Source organism: Ambystoma mexicanum, chromosome 13 (genome assembly GCF_040938575.1).
Source record: "Ambystoma mexicanum isolate Mex_15411 chromosome 13, UKY_AmexF1_1, whole genome shotgun sequence".
NCBI classification, from domain to species: Eukaryota; Metazoa; Chordata; class Amphibia; order Caudata; family Ambystomatidae; genus Ambystoma; species Ambystoma mexicanum.
In genome coordinates, this window is record NC_090938.1 from 760,411,635 (window position 1) to 760,432,023 (window position 20,389).

Sequence of the window (20,389 nt, forward strand, 5' to 3'; positions counted from 1 at the left end):
ACGCTAGGTGCTGGTCTCTGAACACGGGGGGTTAGGCTAGCCCTTGCAGGCTCCCCCACATGCACATTCAGCAAGAGCTACGGCGGCATGGTGGTCAGGGGTCCCGTTCACGGACATCTGCCAAGCGGCCACCTGGTCAGTGCCACATACCTTCACAAGGCACTACTGCCTGGAGAAGCAGCATGCCGAAGAAGAGCGGACAGGGAGAGCAGTCCTGCAACGTCTGTTCTAGTAAGGTAGGTTCCTATGGATAAGTAGTAATGTGTGCAGGTGTTTTTCCCTGTATGCACCTCCAATGTCTATATACTGCTACATAGTCTATTCACAGCATGTGAATCTATGAAAGATCCAATGCTGGAGAAGAGGAAAGTTTCTTACATGTAACTCAGGAGTTACATGTAAGAAACTTTCTTCTTCCCCAGCATTGTTATCTTTCATAGATTTGCATGCACCCTCCTTCCACCTAGTCAGGTAAACCCTCTCACACCCTAGGGACATCTGGTACCATGGGGTTAGAATCTGAGGGGAAGAAGAGGGTCTAGTCCAGAGCTACTCGAGGTCCCATTGGTAGGGACCAAAAACACCCATAACAAGGGGGTTAGGCTACATAAAATGTACATTCGTCTTGCCTAGGGCAAGGGGAATAAAAACATAACCGAGGATTCCCAGCTTAGAATTTCTAGGGATCTGTATCACTCCATCATATGATTCCTTGTTAAAGGCAAATGTTACAGCATTACTGAAATGTGAGAATGACTTTGAATAGCGGTGTTACAGACTCGTCCTGCTCCCCATGATACCAGTGCTGATCCAGCTAGCCCACGCTACCTCAGGCATAGAAGACTCTCAGCACTTGGACACAAATCATACACAGGAGACCAGAAGTAGAGCGAAATTGGCTGTAATGCAAACACACACCAATGCACAGGAGGGCTGCATTCTGCTCTGCCCCTCCCAGGCCTGGCTCAATCTTATGTACAATGGAGTAGCTACATCTATTCTCCACCCATAAACCAGCATGTATAATAACAAACAGGTCATTTCACCGAACAGGGGGAAGAAAGTACATTTTGCAACTGTAGGCTGTTTCTGCAAGTCAGGCTCTGGCAGCGTTGGTATTGGAGCCAGCAGCTTCATCATTGTGTACTTCTTAGGAGTGGCTCTTCATACTCGGCAGTCTGAGGCACCACAGCTCAGCTGTGCTGTGCTTTGCGACATCGCTTGGCATGGGTGTTCAGCTGTTAGGCCAGTCCCTTAGGCAAGTCTGAAGGCCAGTCCATTTGTATCATATGTACCTCAAATAAACAAAAAGAAAATGCAGTATCATAGAGGTAACATGTTCCCAGTTTTTTGCCCTCTCTTCTCATTTTATCTATGAATCGCTGACCAACGCCTTGCACTACTTCTACATAAAGCACACTGCAATAAAACTATTCAGATACATACAAACTCAATAAGGAAGCAAAAAACTAAAACACATTATCAAACTAAGACAACTGATTTATGTCCTATGTGAGGAACTCATGGTGGCAACAAGTAAGACAGACACAAGTGATCACAGTTCAAGGGTGTTCACTGAACAATGAATGCTGTATGCAGGTTGGAAAAACGCCTCATCTAAACCTAAATCTAAGATCGGAGCAAGCGTCAACCATCAAATGAAAAATAAGGCAGTCCTAGTGGCGTTGTGTCAAATAAAAAGGCCTATACTAAGAAACCTATTGCCAAACCTTACAACTAATATAAAAAAGGGTGTGGGATAGTTTTCAAGGAAATAAAGAAGTGTCCTCAAATAATATGTCAGGATGCGGTAGCCTGGGCCTCTCTCCTCCACGTTTTGAGTATGGGGTAAGGTGATATCTTGGAGCACAGTACAGTCTTGGGCTTCTCCAGCATGAGGCAACAGTTCCAATGGCAGTTCTCAGGACCTTCAATGACCAAGTCTCGTTTTCTTTGAAAGTCTCTTGTCTGGTTGTATACGAATTGTTTGTTTTACAACTGTTCGAATTACAATTGACCTTTTCACAATTGACCGAATTGTGAAGGTCAATTGTAACATATATGTGGGGGGAAACGCCAAACCCCCGAAACCCCTATATATTATATATATATATATATATATATATATATATATATATATATATATATATATATATATATATATATTTCAAATGCGAACAGCTTCAAACAGAAACAATTCAGGCGAGCAGCACTCCACGAGCAAAAGTGTTCCAATAATCCAAATAATCACGGAAATCCAACAGCAAACACTGCAGCATCGGTTGTGTGTAATATAACAGCCTTTATTTTGCGTGTGCAGCAGATAAAAAATAATCTCCCAGTGCAAATTTTGCTTAGCCAGACGGCAGCCTGACGCGTTTCACCACTAACCAGTGGCTTGTTCACAGTCACTCATCAACCATAGAGCGTTTGTTTATATACCAAACACTCCCACCACAGTGAAAGACATAAATAAGGTGACTTAAAATCTCAAAAATAGTGGCAATTAGCCACCTTAGCTTGGGCTACTGGTTCACATTGCTGAATAGTATAAGCATATGTTTAAATATCAAACAGGACTTTTCAGCCATAGCAAGACAAATACGAGTAAAGTTGGCATTTAAGGTGTTGGTGCTATTCATAATATATGGCACAAACCCCAAATGTAAGGGCAATACGAAAAACATCAAAACTCCCATATTGTTAACATAATGTTGTCTTTCCCATTGGATACATGGAGGCAGGGGTAACAAAATAAATCTGCCTAAGATGTACGCAGAGCAAAGAGGTGACTACTTATACATCTTGCCATGTTTATGGAGTGCCTAAAAGCGAGATTAATATCTCCGCTATAAAAGTAGCGTTGAGACAATATAAAGTGCGTAGTGGTAAACAATGCATTCCTATGATATAGTAGATTCATAAAAAAACACAATGGAGAGCATTCATGTCATATTGTAACGTGCATAATGCAAACTATAGACATCTCTCTAAAATATTCCAATATAGTAAAGGAATTTTTTTCTTGTATAATGCAACACAGTAAAAACAAATATATCCCAACATCTACTCCTAGTGGTGACTTCAAGTAACTCCCTTGCCATGTGATGTTCCCATGTTTTTTTTTTTTTTTTTACTAAATAATAATATAATATTGTCTTTCGCATTGGGTACATGGAGGCAGAAGTAACAAAATAAATCTGCCAAAAATCTTAGCAGAGCAAGGAAGTAACTACTTATGCATCTCACCATCATTATGAAGTGCCTGGAAGCGAGAATAATATCTTCGCTAAATGAGTAGAGGTGAGACAATATAAAGTGCGTGGTGCTACTGTGCAAACAATGCATTCCTATGATACAGTAAATACATATAGAAGGATATAGAGAACATGCATGTCATATTGTAAAGTGTAAAATATATATACCGTCAATTGTGAAAAGGTCAATTGTGACCCTTTAAATTCGGTGAATTGTTCATTCGAACAATTGTAAACAAACAATTTGGGTAATACCTCTTGCCTTCGAGTACCTGACATGTTCAATATGCAGAAACAAAAGTTCCTTTATCAAACAAATAAAGTTCCGTTTCCAATGTTCGCTGAGTGATGGGTTCACTCTTCTGGGCGCTGACCCTTCTCAATTGTTTACCAGTTTCACGTAGGGTGATGTCTTCACCCCTGGATCCCCCTCTTCTGGGCGCCGACCCTTCATGTATCGTCATCTACAAATTATATAACAGTTCTTTTCTCAACTAACTTTTGAATTACACCTTCACCCCTGGATCTCCCTCGATCGGGCTTGGACCCCTCTTTACTGCCTGAATCTCCCTTGGTCGGGCTCGGACCCCTCTTGACTGCCAATAACTGGGTGATAGTTTCACCGCTGGATCTCCCTCGGTCGTACTCGAATCCTTGTATTCCTTAATTTATATATTAGTTCTTTTCTCGCTGAATCTTGGATGATAGCTTCACCCCTGGATCTCACTTGTCGGGCTCGGACCCCTCGTGACTGCCACTACTTGGGTGATGGCTTCACCCCTCTCGTCAGCATCCCTCAGTCGGGTTCACTCTTGCAAACTTGATACTCATAATTGTTTGGGGGATTCACTTCCCTTACTTTCACACAGTTTGTAGATCAAAGTCTTTAGACTGTACAGGAATTTTGCTTGACCCTCAGTATGACCACTTTGACCTATTTCGGCAGCCCCCTTATGGCCTTCTGGTATCTGTAGTTTTGCTCAGATGGGGATCGACCAGAGTCTTTTGAGTTAGCACTCACGTGGTGCCGGTTTCCCTTGGCAGCTGGTCTCCCCTTAACACTTTTACAATGCTTTCATAGTTCAAACTTGCCACTTTGCGATACTCATTCAACACAGCCTGGTTCTTATTGGCTGTCCACTCGACTCACCGGCTGTGATGAACGCTTGGTTTTCGGCTTCCCTGTTTCAAGGCTGGTACCACAGTCGCAGAAGCTTCCCTCGCTCCTGTTATCAACATAGGGTTGCCCTGTGTACCGTTGACACCTTCTGCAAGGAACCTGTGCTATTTTTTGCAGTCTTGACTCTTTTCCATGAAGGTTCCCGCAGATCTGGGACGAAAAGGGCGAGGTCACTTCCTCTCCTTGCCACCCTCTCGATTCCTGCCACCTTTCTCCTTTGTTTTAACTGCTGCACCTGATTAGCCGTCTAGCCGTACTGTCAGCTGTGCCCGCCTTCCTCGTACTGCGCTCTCTTGCTCCACCTTTTATCCCTGTGGGGAAATGGAAGGGCCATCAGGTGTGTGTGATTCAGGTTAATTTGTTGACTTTGCGTGACTGGGGGGTTTGAGACTTGTCAGGTGAACAGGTTGCATGTTAGTCCGTTGCCTATGGTGCACCAAAGTGTTGGTGTCGGAAAAGGGGAGAGGTAGTTTATAAATGTTCTGCGTAATAGGATGGGGATAAGGGGTTATTATAGTCTTTTTCATAGGCGGGTAGGTGCTGTAGGTTTTGGAGGGTTTGTGGGAACTGTAATTGTTGGTCACTTTCGACTGCAAGTTCAGAAAGTGACGATCAGAGGAACGGGATTGGTAAGGTTTGTGGGGTAAATGGGAATAGCTGGGATAGTGAAATAAACTAGGGGGGATTGTGGGAAAAGTAGTATTTCATCTGAGCTAGTTGGGAGTGTGGGAAATAATGAGGGGGATGTGGAAAAGAAGGATCGGGAGTGTTCGGGTATGTAACAGGAAGGCAAGGATTCTGGGGCTTGGGAAAGACAGATGGTTTATTAGCTTTGGCTACAGAAGATTTATCAGGAGGATGGGGTTTAGAAGAATAAGTTACTCTCTTACCTGGTAACGTTCTTTCGATGGGATTAGGTCCTCCGACGTATTCCATATCTATGACAGTAATCACCGCAGCACAGCTGTGGTGATTACTGTCATAGATATGGAATACGTCGGAGGACCCAATCCCCTCGAACTGGAGTATTCTACAAAGGTCTTAAGGATCTCATCCTCCTCTTCTTCCTCGGTAGTATACTGCGTCTCATCCGGGGCATTTCCTTGGGTGCAAAACCGGGCTCCCCAACCCAGGTGATCCTCCCTCGCTCGTCCACTCCCAGGGTTGGGATCTGAGAGCGCCAGCCCTTCCCTTGCCACCTGATCAAGGGATACTCGAGGTCTTGCAGGGATATTAGCCTCAGGCTTCTCACACCTAACTCATCTAAATCCATTTATTCACTGCACTGTATTGCATAAACACCCCCACTATCATCAGCCATTTTCCAGGGTGCATCTAAAACCACAAAAACAGTCATAACTAAATGTCCCTCCCTTTCTAGCTATGAGCATCCCTGTCACTCTAACATCCAGCACGACCCCTTTCAGGTGTCTGTCATGTTTGTGTGCACTGTCTAAGTCAAAGTCAACGGGCCTCATTACAAGTATGGCGGTAAGGTAACAACGGTGCCGGTATCGCTACCGGCACCATTGCTACCGTACCGCCATACTATGAGTTCTGCTCGCGGGTGCCCTTGCAGCCACCAGGTATGACCTGGTGGCCGTAACGGCACTCGCGAGCAGAACTTGATGGTAGCACCGTTACCGTTATTAACGGTACCAGTGCTACCACCCTCCCCATTCCCATGGGGCTCAAATGGAAATGGAGATGTACCGGGCCTGGCACCCGCAAAAGGGCAATTACCGGGTCTGGCTGGGCCGGAATAGCCCTGTAATTGCTCATTCGCGGGTGCCAGACCCGGATGCGAGTTTGGAGGTAGCCTTGCCGGTTTTACCGGCAAGGCTACCTCCAACCTCGTAATGAGGCCCAATGTTTCTCTTACTTTCCAGTATATAGTGAGCCTCTAGTAGCTCCCAATCCCTAGGTGCACCCGTAGTCAGTGTCAGCAACAACTTGCCAGTGCTTGCCATATTTCTTCCAAAAAGCATCTTGCATGGTGAATACCTGGTCGCTGACCGCTCTCTCAGTACTCCATGGAGAACAAACGACAGCCAATCTTCCCGCTGTGTCCCTTTCTCATACATATGCTTGAACTGCTCCTTCTTTTGCGCATCCTTCTGTTTTTTCTTCCAACAAGTCACACAAATGTCCATGTGCTCCTGCCAGCCTTCTTTTTGCCGTGGGCCACCAGGCCATCTCTGTCGGGCACTGAAAAGCATTGTCTTGCTCTGTCTCTGCATTGATATATTACATAATTTGTTCATCCTCCCCTTTCCAAATGGCCAGGAGCTGCTCACATTTCCTTTGACCCTCCTTCTTGCTCTTCTGTAGGATAATCGTCACCACTTCAATCTGTAAGCCCTCTGCCACATGCCACTCCTTATCTTCTATGGATTCTATTAGCTGTGGCATGTTGGTCATTGTCAGGGGTCCGGGTCCACTCTCGCTCAGAAGGAATTATCTTCTTTCTTCTTAGAGCCAACACCACTGATTGTAATTCACCATACTGTGCTCTTTCCCCACCAAACACTATTGAGTCATGCTGATATTGACCACCTTCTTTATATGTGGGCCTGTCAATGCCCTTCTCTCGTGCACATGCCCTGATAGCGCCCTGTTGTAATGTGACAATCCCTGGCATGCATTCGCCTGACCCTACCCCTTCCACTGGCATTTTATTCACTGCCCCGTCTAAGGTGCACACTGCACAGTCACCTGTCCTTCTGAAATCCAGTTTATTTCTTGCCCCTTTGTCCAGGCATGTCTCCCCTCATGCTGTCAGGACCACGTTTCTGTGTGTCAGAATGTGTCCAGTACTCCTAGTAGCACTGTCACCATAGTCTTTAGGAATATCTGTACCCTGCCCCTTTCTCCCTGCAGGCACCTATTTGCCAAGTCTGTCATTGCAGGACTTTTTTCCAGAATGTCCTCCCTCCGCTCTGTTGCACACAGTTGCCTCTCCCAGTACCTAGCCAGCCAGCGTCTCCTCCCTCTTCCTCCCCTTTCTCCGAAATACATAGAGCCACCCCCACAGTGTTGTGCGTCATCCACCCCAACCCCCAAAGGCACTGGTGCTAGTACCTCACAATGCTGCCCCACTGTGCGTTCTCCATCCTCTCACTCCTTCACCGGCACTGCTTTTCTCACTGTCAGCCATGCCTCGTCAGCTGCATTCGGAATGTATGCCCACCCCTGGGTGGACCTTAACTTTTCTTCCACATCCACCTTCCCTTCCACCACCCTCATTATCTAGTCGCCATATTGTGCCCCTCATGAAAGATTGTGTAAGCATTACTGCTAAATGTGAGGGTCTCTGATCCCTCCCTATCTTCATCCCCTTTGTGATATCTTTTTGCTTTACACGTAGTTAAGCACTATCTCCCCCGTCCCCTCCCGGCGGTACCCTTTGTAACTGCTGTTCCTGGGTGACCCTCACCTCCTTATTCCTTTGTACTGACTGGGGTACCACATCCTAATTGTCCACTATGCTCCTCAACCTCTCCAGCATTGCCTTGACCACGATTTATATAACATATCTGCCCCCGCCTCTTGCCTGGTCAGTGGATTGGCATCTGCCAAATTGTAACTGAAACTGTAATCTGTAACTAATCTGTAACTGGTATCTGTCCTACTGCAGGTTAATTCAGCCTTCTGACCTCACACTCCTACCCTGTGCCCTTTACAGCATCAACCCTCTCCACGGGAGGTGCTCTGACTGTATCACAGGTGCCTAAGAATGCTCTGACTCGATTGCAGTCCTGTAATTGCTCTTGCAACCCTGTACTCTATCACTGCAGCACTCCGAGGCACTGTGCCTCATTCCGAGTCCGGCGATAGTGCTGGTGCTACCGGCGGGTTGCCGCCGGACTCGGAATAAATTACCGGTGCCTGACTTCCAGGTGCCTCCAGGCTATTCCAAGTCTGGGGGCCGGGAGGTCAGACGCCGCCAATCTCATTACTCCACATTCCCATAGAGTCCTCTCGGACTCTATGGGAATGGGGACACGGGAGCACTGTGACAAGTCTGCCTACCGTGGCCAATGCGCCCGGCAGGGTTAGACTTGTCGGGCACAGCGGCCCTGGCAGGCAGACTTGTAGTTTGCCGGCCCGGAAACAACGGTGCCGGTGGGCTTACCGGTACCATTGTTCCCGGACCGGCAAATTTATAATGAGGCCAACTGTCTCCGTATTATTCCTAGAGTCCCTGAAGACTCCAGTCCCCTAGTCAAGCACGCAACAGGTACGCAAAAAACACTTTTCTCACGTACCTGTTGTATTGTTGTAAATCCCAGTCATGCACATCAGAAAGGGGAGCTCCAGGGAATCAGCACCATATGATACAGGCTCGTCCTGCTCCCCACGATACCAGTGCTCATCCAGCTTCCCCACACCACCTCAGGCACAGCAGACACTCAGCACTTGGATACAAATCATACACAGGCGACCAGAAGTAGAGAGAAATTGGCTGTAATGCAACCACACACCAGTGCATAGGAGGGCTGCATTCTTCTCTGCCCCCCCAGGCATGGCTCATCCTTATGTACAATCGAGTAGCTAAATCTATTCTCCACCCATAAACCAGCATGTATATGTTGCAGGGTGAAAGCGAGCGTGCCACCTTAAATACTGGACCACCTTAAGTTAAAGAGGAAGGACCTGACACGAGGGACAGGGAGGAAGAGGAGGGGCTACTAGAGCCCGGGAAGGGGGAGATCCGTGTAGAGGGCAATAAAGGAGGTTGCTTCCTAAACTGTCTCCTGTGTGTCTTTGTACGAGAGGGCCCCCTCGGGGCTTGCAGGCGCGGAGGTGCATGTTGGCCCCACATGGTGGTCCCAGTAAGGAGTACAACAACTGGCGACGAGAGCGATTCGAACCCTACGCTATGAGGCTGATGGAACTGGACTGATTGTGTGAAGCACAGTCGATGACGGAGGGTCACAGTGAGCCCAACAAGACGGGGCGCAGAGCCCAGCAGCGTGACAGGCGAGGAGCGTCCAGCAGAGCGGAGCGGACAGGATAGCTACACGGGAGAGGAGGATTACTCTGCCGCGTGAGAGGTACCCCCGCAGGAGGAGAGGTGGGTTTGAGGAGCCCAGCAGCCCTTACCGCAACCCAGGAGCAGCCCACAAAGAGTGCCCGGCTATGCAGGCCACAGAGTACGTGAGGTGCAGGTGACGTCCCAGCGAAGAGTTGAGTGCGAGAGGAGCCCAGGGGACAGGATAAAGCAGTGAGCCCAACGTCGCAGGCTGCAGAGGAGGTGAGGTGCGCTTCCCGCACCAGCAGGCCGCAGAGCAGAAGCGGCGCAGAGACATTGGTACCGACGGGGACAAGAGCCCAGCAGCACGGCACCAAGGGGGGAACACCAGTCGTGGGGAGCACCCACTGAAGACCCTATGCGCAATGCGTGAAGACCCCCAGATGATGTGAGGATAGGAGCAGAGGGAAGGACACAGAGTGCCCAGCTGAGGAGAAACACACGACGCACTGGCCAGCGCGCCCGCCATCAAGAGTACGGGCCAAGCAGGCGAATAGATACACGTGTCTTCAAGGGACCCGGCACTGCACGTGCGACACCACTGGCCCTTGCATGAGAACCGGAACTACATGAGATGCAGCGCTCAGTGAGAGTCAGCCAAGCTTGGCAGAGCGCAGCGTGAGACCCAACACCGTGGGCGAGATCGACCCACAAGAGAGAGACCACAGTATTGCAGGAGGGTCCACTGCACACATGTGATCCAGCGACCAGCGTTACGAGACAGAGGGAGAGACACCCGAATGGCATGAGGAGTAACACTATATGGCTGAGACACATCACAGTACCAGAGAAACCCGCACTACAAGTGAGGGAACACCACCTGAGTGAGACAGCACATCAGTGAACACCACTCTTTTAGGTGACAACACTGAAGGAGGCACTGCACCGTGCAAGCTAAAACGGCGCGAGAGGCAGAAGAGGCCCGTGTGCCACCAGTCAGAGCACGCAGGACCGGCGCAAGGAGAGGAGCGGCACAGGACGCTGCCAAGAAGAGGATCGTGTGCCCAGCAGAAGTGGCCACAAGGAGCAGGCATCGCTGCCTGTGGTAGAAGAGGGTAATCGGACCCTGCAGAGCCAAGGAAGGCTGTGGTCCCGGTGTGCCCAGCAGCGGAGGTGTAGCATGCGCTGCTACATCTAAGAGAGTCCATCGGGAGAGTAAGGGAGCCCAGCAGGCGGAAGAAGCACAGAGGAGCCCCACCGCAAAACGAAGACCGTAGCGGCCCAGAATGGGAGGCACCAGACACCGGTAAGGAGTCCACACCCCTCCCCCATCAGGGCATGTAGAACAAAGGCCTGCGCAAGCGTCGCAAAGAGGCCCGCGCCCCTCACCCACCGCCGCCTGCCAAACGAAGAGCAGCGCCAGCAGAAAGCACCACAAGCGCGCCAAAACACCCCTGTGAGCGTGAAAAAAAAAAAAAAAAAAAAAAAAAAAAAAAAACACAGAGCACACTAACTGGGACACCATCATCCCGCCAGCCATGACGGCAGCGAACTGCCCGCAAAAGCGCCAAAACGCTCCCGCGAAGAAAGGAATGTTTCTATATATCAAAAGGGAACATACGAAACTAACATACCGGGACACGACATTGTGCCAACCCAGGGGGTCCACATCATAAAAGCAGCACGAAACCGCAGAGCACGTGTCCAAGTGATAAAAGACACACATGACAAGTGCGTTACGACAAGACTCCGGAGGACACCGGCGCCATCAATCCTCATGCTCACAGAGGGTTAACCAGAAGAAAGCCATAAGGGCCAATCACCGACCACCACTACAGCGTCCACCCCACACCACGCAGACCACCGGTACTGCAAGTTGCCAAGCCCACAGAAGGACAATAACACGAGTGAGCAACACCACGAGGATAACCACAAGGTGGAAAGCCATCACGTCGCTCACACCACTGCTGAGGACCAAGGGCACGCATTTGTAGACTGCCAACAGCCCCAAAAGAGCAAAACCACGCCATAAGCCACAGCCCAGGGAACCATAGACACACGTAGCAGCCCATACAAACCACCTGCAATGGTGACAAGAACATGCTCACAACAGAGACTACCAGAGACTGCTCCTCTGAGTGCCACCAGCAACGCGGGAACGACTTGGGAGCTGGCAATGGGAAAAGGCGGTCTGGCAACGCCACACACCACCCACTGAGGACCCAAGGAGCATCAAGAGATCTCATGCAGAACTAAAACCCTGTGGAGGGATACCGCTTGAGACCTGCTGCTCTCAGCTGGCCAGCAGCTAGCCCAGTGAAACACAACATAGAGGGTCAAGCACGAACATTATAGTACAGCGTTGTCACAGAGGAACTAACACAGGGACGATTGCCACAGGAGATTTATGGCACATACAGCATGTAACAGACCACGGACGGGATGAGGACCAGGACGTAAAATGGCCGGCTACGAACCAGGAGCATACCGCCGGAGAACAAGGAGGAGAGCGGATTGACAGCGGGACCGGAGAACGACAGGATAGCAGTACCGCAAAGAGCAGGTGATGGAGGAAGATCTTGATGACCCTGAGGCAACAGCAAATGAGACAGCATCAAGTAAAAATTACCCAAAAGGAGGGGGGCAAGGAAAAGCTAAGGGAAGAGGGGGAAGTCCACCCACAGTGGAAAGGGGACACTCCGCCCAACAGCAAGAAATGAGAGGAAGGCAATTTGCCCACAGAGATGGCAGCCCACTGCACAAGTAGCAGGAAGGCCCAAGAGACCCACAGCAGAAAATGGAGCCCAGAAAGGAGGGCAGCAGAAAAGGGAGCCCAAAAAGAGGGCAGCAGAAACAGCAGAAAATGGAGCCCCGAAAGGAGGGCAGCAGAAAAGGGAGCCCCAAAGGAGGGCAGCAGAAAACGGAGCCCAGAAAAGAGGGCAGCAGAAAACGGAGCCCAAAAAGGAGGGCAGCAGAAAATGGAGCCCAGAAAGGAGGGCAGCAGAAAAGGGAGCCCCCAAAGGAGGGCAGCAGAAAACGGAGCCCAGAAAAGAGGGCAGCAGAAAACGGAGCCCAAAAGGAGGGCAGCAGAAAAAGAAGCCCAGAAAGGAGGGCAGCAGAAAAAGAGAGCCCAGAAAAGAGGGCAGCAAGAAAAGGAGGCACACAGGAAAGGAAGCCCAGGTGGAAGGGCCAGAGGACAGAACAGGAAGGAGTAGGACACCTGCAACAAAAGGAACCCAGAAAAGGGAGCCACCGGAAAGAACAAGACCGACTGCTGAATACCACAAAGGATAGCCCAAATACGCGACTACTGCACAGCAATCACATCAGCAAGGAGCACTGCAGGACAACAGTAGAAAAGGAGCGATCTGCGAGAACGGAGAGACCCAGGGAGGAGGACATAAGAGCAGCGGCTAACAAGACTAAAGCGCACACTGCAGCGACCACCAGAACGCAACACAAGTCGCCGACCCCACAAAGATGTTAAGCAGGGGGGAGGTGTTGCAGGGTGAAAGCGAGCGTGCCACCTTAAATACTGGACCACCTTAAGTTAAAGAGGAAGGACCTGACACGAGGGACAGGGAGGAAGAGGAGGGGCTACTAGAGCCCGGGAAGGGGGAGATCCGTGTAGAGGGCAATAAAGGAGGTTGCTTCCTAAACTGTCTCCTGTGTGTCTTTGTACGAGAGGGCCCCCTCGGGGCTTGCAGGCGCGGAGGTGCATGTTGGCCCCACATGGTGGTCCCAGTAAGGAGTACAACAGTATAATGCATGTATGATAACAAACAGGTCATTTCACCGAACAGGGGGAAGAAAGCACATTTCACAACTGCAGGCTGTTTCTACGAGGCAGGCTCTGGCAGCCGAGGGATTTGAGCCAGCAGCTTCATCACCGAGTACTTCTTAGGGGGGGCTCTTCATGCACGGCAGTCTGAGGCATCACAGCATTCCACAGCTCAGCTGTGCTGTGCTGTGCTCTGCGACATCGCTTGGCATGGGTGTTCAGCTGTAAGGCCAGTTCCTTAGGCATATCTGTAGGCCAGTCCATTTGTATCAGATGTACCTCAAATAAATGAAAAGAAAGTGCAGTATCAGAGAGGTAACAAGCGCTATCTCCAGGAAATGTGGTTAGGCCAGGTGGCAGCAGTCAAGATGAAACCAATACAGAGAATACCCTACATCTTCCAAGTTCTAACTATAAAACGCCTGTCCGAGATGCTGGCTCATCTCCAATGGAAAATCCTCTCCTTTATTGCAGAGCTAGAAAACCAGGGATGCAGAAAGAAACATCACTGCTTGGGAAACATGAGAAAACCTAACCGTAGGCTCCCTCTTAACTTTGAGCAATGCAAAAGCAAATTACAGCTCTCAGAGGACAAACTATAATATACAACTAAGTGTGATGAATCCAATGGAGTCATCACAGATTCCCCGGTGTTGACCTCCTTCCATGTGGCCAGGGGACAGCAGCCACTACCTGATCCAGACCCTGGGGGTGGTTATATGAGGGAGGATCACATGGGAGGAGACAACCACCGGGGAGATGTCATGGCTTAATTGGATGATGCCCCATTTGCCCATGAAAAATACCCCCTGATACCCAATATCCTAATGGCCTTGTCATGAATCTGTTCCCCCCCTTTAGGGAAAATTGAGATAACTTATCCCAACACCCCTTGGGCCACACTACCATCATCCGTCTGACAAGTAAAAGATCCACAAATACCTTTTTTATTTCTAGTTCTCCTTCATATATAACTGGTTTTTCATATAGAACCATTGAGAGAGAGTTTCCAAGTACTATGCATTAGTTGACATCAATGGACTCCAATTCCCACAACCACCTAAGTACTGGGACGAGAAGGATGAAGGAAATGATGCAGAGTAGAAGGAGACTCAAGCTAAATAAGCGTACTAGTTGTGGTGAGAAAGCACTGGTGCGCAGGACATTTAAAGATGGAAACCAAACCATTGGAAGAGGCTGTTCAGGAGAAGACTTTGCATCTCACTTGGAGGCGTGTGGAAGCTGGACACATGAACCGTTGTGGTAGAGCCAAGGGGCTCGCCTGCAGAGAGGGAAAGTAGCGTTGCACAACAGGGCATGCCGCAGAGATGCCAGGAACCACAGGAGTTGGCAGTTGGAAGAAGCAGTGTTACCCTCACCGGTACCTGAAGGAAAGCAGGCATGCAGGAGCAGGGCAGCTAGAGAAGCCAGGGAGGCGTCAAGCAGTCGAGAGTGGAAAGCAGGCGGCAAAGCTGCAATGCCTAAGCGCAAAAGGGGCCGAAGATGTCACACAGAGACGGTGAGTTAGCCCAAGCAGAGTGGAGACACTGGGGTGTTTCGGCGATCGCGCCAAACACAGTTTGAACATTGTAAAGCTGCAGAGACAGAAACAATAAGAAGATTGTACGGTGCCCTTTTGATTAGCAAACAAACATGACCCCTAACAATATATGAGAGTATGGAATACAGCTATGTGGGAAATTTAAAGCGAACATTAAAACAAATTGAAATACCGAACCAAGGAAGATGTATGCAATTTTGAATGTAAAGAGAAGCGGTTATATGTACGGAAGTAAGAAGTTCTGGTAGGTGAGTAAACCAGGCAGCTACAAGTACATGAGGGGGAGTATACCAGGTGTTAGGGAGAATTCTCTCTTCAGGCTGAATTTCCTAACCTAGTGAGTCCCCCAGCAGCTTTGCTGGATTTCTGGAGTTAGTTTTTTTCCCCTGCCAAGAGTGAGACTCTTTTTTCCCACTCTTGGACATGATTTATGGTGTTCCTTTGACTATGTGTTTTATGGGCTATGGGGTCCTTTACTCCATAGGGTCTCATGTGTTTTTACGATGTGTGTTACACAGCACCCTCCGTGCAGTAACACAGGGGTGTCATAGTGACACCCCACCATAGACTCCATATCCTGGGACTGACTACTGTCTCTCAAGGCATGTAAAGTCACCATTGGCTTTACTAGTCCCAAATTATTAACAGAAACCAGTACAAACCATCATATTGTGGACGTACTGGTCGGGGCAATTCGATTGCCCCGGGGTCTGTTAGTCGAGGGGGCACGTCTCCATCCCCCCTGCTCGAGTTTTGGCTGGTGGCACTGAAAACTACTTTTTATATTCGACCGCAAATATTTCCCTATGGGATTTTCCCATTGTTCGAGGCTACCAACTTTAATTATTTAAATCTCATAGCCTCGAACATACCGCCGGTTTATTTATTTGATTTTAATTCGCCGGTTGGTATTTTTTGCGAGGACTCGATTCTAAAATGGCGTTTGTGTTCTCTTCTGTGACTCCAACCCAAGTCGAGCCCTTTGTTCCACTTTTTGGCGGGCTTCTCCACAGAAGCCTCCAAAAGTGGTGCCACTCTGTCTGGGTACCACAGGGGATGTGGGAGGGGGTTTAGGCACCCTGGACTGAGTTACCTTGGTAACTCAAGTCACACTCTTGTGTGATTGGCCCAAGTGGTGAGCCGGCCGGCTCACCACTTAGCATGTTTGATTGACAGCTAGGCTAAGTGAATGGGGGTATGCTGCATAAAAGCAGGGCTTTGGGGACTGGAACTTCAGAAGTCGCCACAGGATCTGAGAATCCGACGAGGGAGAAGCTGAGCCGACCTACCACAACAACACCACCGGTGGAGCCCTGCAGAACCGACTCACCACTTCCCGACGACAGAGAAGATCTCCCAGCTGGAGAGGCTTCTTCCCCTGACTGGTGGGCACAACCAGTTTACCTTCTTCTATTCGCATCCCAGACCGGTTTGTGGTCGAACTGCCCGTGCCAAGCACCCCGGCAACTGGATAGCCACTTACCACTGGACAGCGAATCCTCGGACCGCTCCTTGTACCTGAGAAACTCCGCGGCTGGTTTCTTCCCTGGCAGTGCAACGGACTCCTGTCTTCCTCCCCGACGAGATCTTCTCTTCCCCCGGACGAAGCACCGACTTGCATCCGCTGCCAGGAACAACTGCCCCCGCTGGAGTATTCTCACCACTTTAAGGTACCGTGTCCGCCAGGCCTCCCTTTCTAAAGATTGCTACAAGGTAATGATAACCCCTTAGCCTTCTGGACTGGGCTGGCTTTTCTCTCCCTTTTTAAAACGAATTATTAGAGTGCCATCTACGTTAAGCGCTCACCGCTGTCTGAAAATAAGTGGGGCTTTACTTAAGACTTGTCTAATTTTCTTTTAAGGGAGTGTATATCTTTTAGTGACCGTGTTTTTGAATTGCTTACTATTAGTGCCTGTGTGTTTTTCTAGATGTGGTTTTAAATAAATAATTATATCTCTTTTACACCAAGCCCTGGTCAGTGTTTACTTGTTCTATGTGTTCTCTTGACCTATTGTGAATACTCTGTATACTGCCTAACTCTTCTTGAGGGAAGTCTGACTGCTCAGCCACAGCTACCAAGTGAATCTGTGTGGTACAGACTGCTACCAAGTGGGTTTACTGCCAAACACCTGTAGTCCTAAATCTTTTGCAGTGGTCCCAGAGGGAACTGCACAGGTTTCTGCCTAACACCAGGCAAGTGCAAACCTACAAAAAAGTCACAAGAAAGTACAGTGTTTGTTGAATAAAGAATGACCTTTTTAAAAGAAGGAATTAAGAAGCTAAAGCAGCTTTGTACCTAACAGGATTGTTGTGGGCCAAGAACAGAAACAAAGAACTTTTAGACCAAGAAACATTGCCATACCATTTAAGAATACAGGGCAAGGGAGCCACCCTCTGGAGCCAAGGTTCTGTTACCTTGGGAAACCTTTATGTTCGAGCTGTTCGGTTTTCATTTCTGAACACTTTTTGCAAATATCAGGTTAAAGACATGCCCTTTCTCACTTTATTATTTGGTTTCTAGTGTGAGGGTCAGGATAGAATGTTTGGGCACGAGGACGGTTTTGATTTCTGACATCCTGACAAAGACAGATCCTTAGTTTTTGGTTTTAGGTACAGGATTCCTCTTATAGCAGGGTCAAAGGCATTTTCTCAACCCATTTAGGTTAGGTCTTCAACGAAAAACATGACAACTGTTCATGTCTGGATTTAATTTCTGACCCCTCACATAAAGGCAGTGGATTTCTCAGAGGGAGCTAGTAACATCCGGGTCCAGACCATCAAGAGGTCTAGAAAGGTTCTTTGCTGAAGGCATAGCATCCAGACATGTCCCCCATTTTCCTAGACTTCTCAAATCTCCTCCCTGAGCAAACCCACCCATTTATGGCTCACTCGGAGCAGGAACTAGGTTTTGAGAGTTCTGAAGAATCGTGGGCCCATACATGGAACAGCGCTAGATGTTCATCTCGGTGGACAGCCATAAGACTGCTTTCAAAATATGTCTTTGTTGGTACATGACATCTGAAATGTTACAGGGGATCCATCAGCATCCATCCCCAATACACCAGAGGAAATCTGGAGAGGTGGGAAATCTAGTTCATATGTGGTGGAGAGGTCATATCGCAGAGGTTTTGGAGGGAGATACTGGTCAACATCAAGGAAATCATGGCAGCACATCTCCCGATGGGCTTGCTGGTGAATATATTGGGAATAAGCAGAAGGAAAGTATTTACTCCATGTCAGGCCGACAGCAACCCTTATATCTCACCTACTAAAAAGTGGTAGCCAACTGCAGCGCAATTTGAGATATTGGACCTATTATTGCTAAGTGGCATGTACAAATCTAGGATACCCTGGCCATGGAAAGGTTATCTGCCCTAATCTTGCACAAATTACAGAATTACATCAATACTTGGTTTCTTTTCATAGATAACTTCAAAGTCAAGGAAAGTGTAATACATAGACCTATGCCGTTAAGAAAGTTTCCCTTTTGCAATGCTTAAAATTATGTATGCAACTATCACTAGATGCATGGGAGGAAACAGAGATGTGAATTTCATACCCGACTTCGATGGGCTGAGTATACTATTGTCATGCTCAACTATATCCTAGTGCTGGCCAATGCAGCCTAGTTCCCGTCCTGGTACCCACCATTTTTTTTTCTTTTCATTCTCCTTGGCCCCGCCTCCCTATCAAACTGAAAAGGATGATGTCTTTCCGCTTGGCCTTTTTTTGATCATGGTAACTTGATCACTTTTGTCGTCAATATGGAACTAACAGTATGTTGAAAGACAAAGCTATTAAAAAATAAATAAATAATGGAAGTAAATCTCCCAGCTCAGGTCTGCAGTACAGCATATTGTTACGATTTGAGCATGAGACCCCAAGACTCCCCAGATCTGAATGATAGAACATTATAGAAAAAGTATACTCTTTCTACTGATTACTGTTTGAGGCCAGAGATTACCCAGGCATTGCTTTATCATCTCACAGCTCAGTTCTACACTATACAATCTCTGCATAGTTCACTGTGTGAGAGCGGACCGTTGGGCTCCTTGTGTGTTGCTCAGCGTTCTCTACTCTCAGATTGGTATAGCATATGTTTGTTGTGTGCGAATAAGACACTGGGACTTCCTGGGTTTTTGTGTGATCTTCCAGCCCAGAACTGCAACACAGCATATCTTCTCTGTTCTCTGTGAGAGACTGAAACTTTGGGGTGCCATGGTGGTGATGCTTAAAGTCTTCCAACTGATGCCTCTGTTGTCCCGTCCTTGCCCAGTCCACTTGTTATAATGAGGTTCTTGGACTCCATGTATGGTGCTCTGTGAACTGCAGTACAGATTATCTCACCAGTTCACATGTCTGCTGGGCTTAGTTCTTGCAACTGATACCACTGGGTTCCCATCTCTGTCCTGCTGACTGTAAGAATTCAAACATGCAACTCCCCTGTGCGTGATCTCCCAGCTCAGATTTACATGATAACATCTTTGCATTGCCCAGTCTTGGTGTTATGTTATGTTAACTGATCTTGTCCTGGGCACTGCTGCCACTTACATGGTCTCTTGGCACCCTGGCGGACCAGAAATGGAAGGAGGGCTGGGCGAGGGGCTTTGTTAGTGAGCTAGAGAGTGGAAAGCGTAAGTGCTATGATGTGCTGTTGGTAGCTTCAGTTCGGAAAACCAATCACTGTGTGCTGGTTTGTGGTATATGGTGGTAATTATGTTGTGCTTGGTGTGGGCATGTGTGTAGTTTTGCGGTTGGCTTGGTTTCTTTTTAGGTGTTGTGTGGGTGTGGTGTGTGTAGTTAGTTGCAGTTTGTGATGGTCTGGTGTTTGGTAGCATTAGAGGTATGTTGTATAAAGTACTGCGTTTAAGGTTAGTAATCAGAGTATTTGAGGGTTATTAGTGGGTTTCGTGGGTAGTTGAATCACATATTTCTTGGTTCAATACTTTGGCTACTCCAAAAGTACATCTACTTCCAGACATTGGCCATCTCAAAGGTGCATCCAAGCTCAGCGCCTTGGTCGTCCTTGTGTTACATTCAGATTCAGTACATTGGCTGCCCCGGTGTCACGTCTCGAATCAACCCTATGTCCGCCCTTCACCACATCCAAAATTAACACATTGGCATACCCATAGACACATCCAGACTCTGTATATTGGCCATCCTCAAATACATCCAAGAATGATATATCGGCAACCCACCAAATATTCAGCTTTCTGCTAGACGTAGCCCAATGGTCCTTCCAGCACACAGCAGAATGCAGTGTAAGTTTGAGTGTTTGTGATGAGTTTAGCCCTTTCGCGTAGTCTTGTTCCTGTTGGGTTCGCCTTTGGTTTTTGGGAAGTCCATTTCCATGTGAGAAAGTGTGCCTATGAAAAGTAACTCACCTGTGATCACTAGTTCAAAATAGATCTTAAGGTATATATTTAAACAGCTTAGTATTCAGGGGACAACCAGACTCCCTTTGGCTCTAACCAGGAAGGGGCTGAGCACTACATAGTAATCCGGTTTCTGCAAAGTTCTAAATCAACCATTCAAAGACATCAACAGGAAGAAAGAAGAAGAGGAAGAAGAAATTCTCCAATTTGTACCCAGACGTGGTCAAGCTGAGAGAATAGGATCCCCTGACATAGAA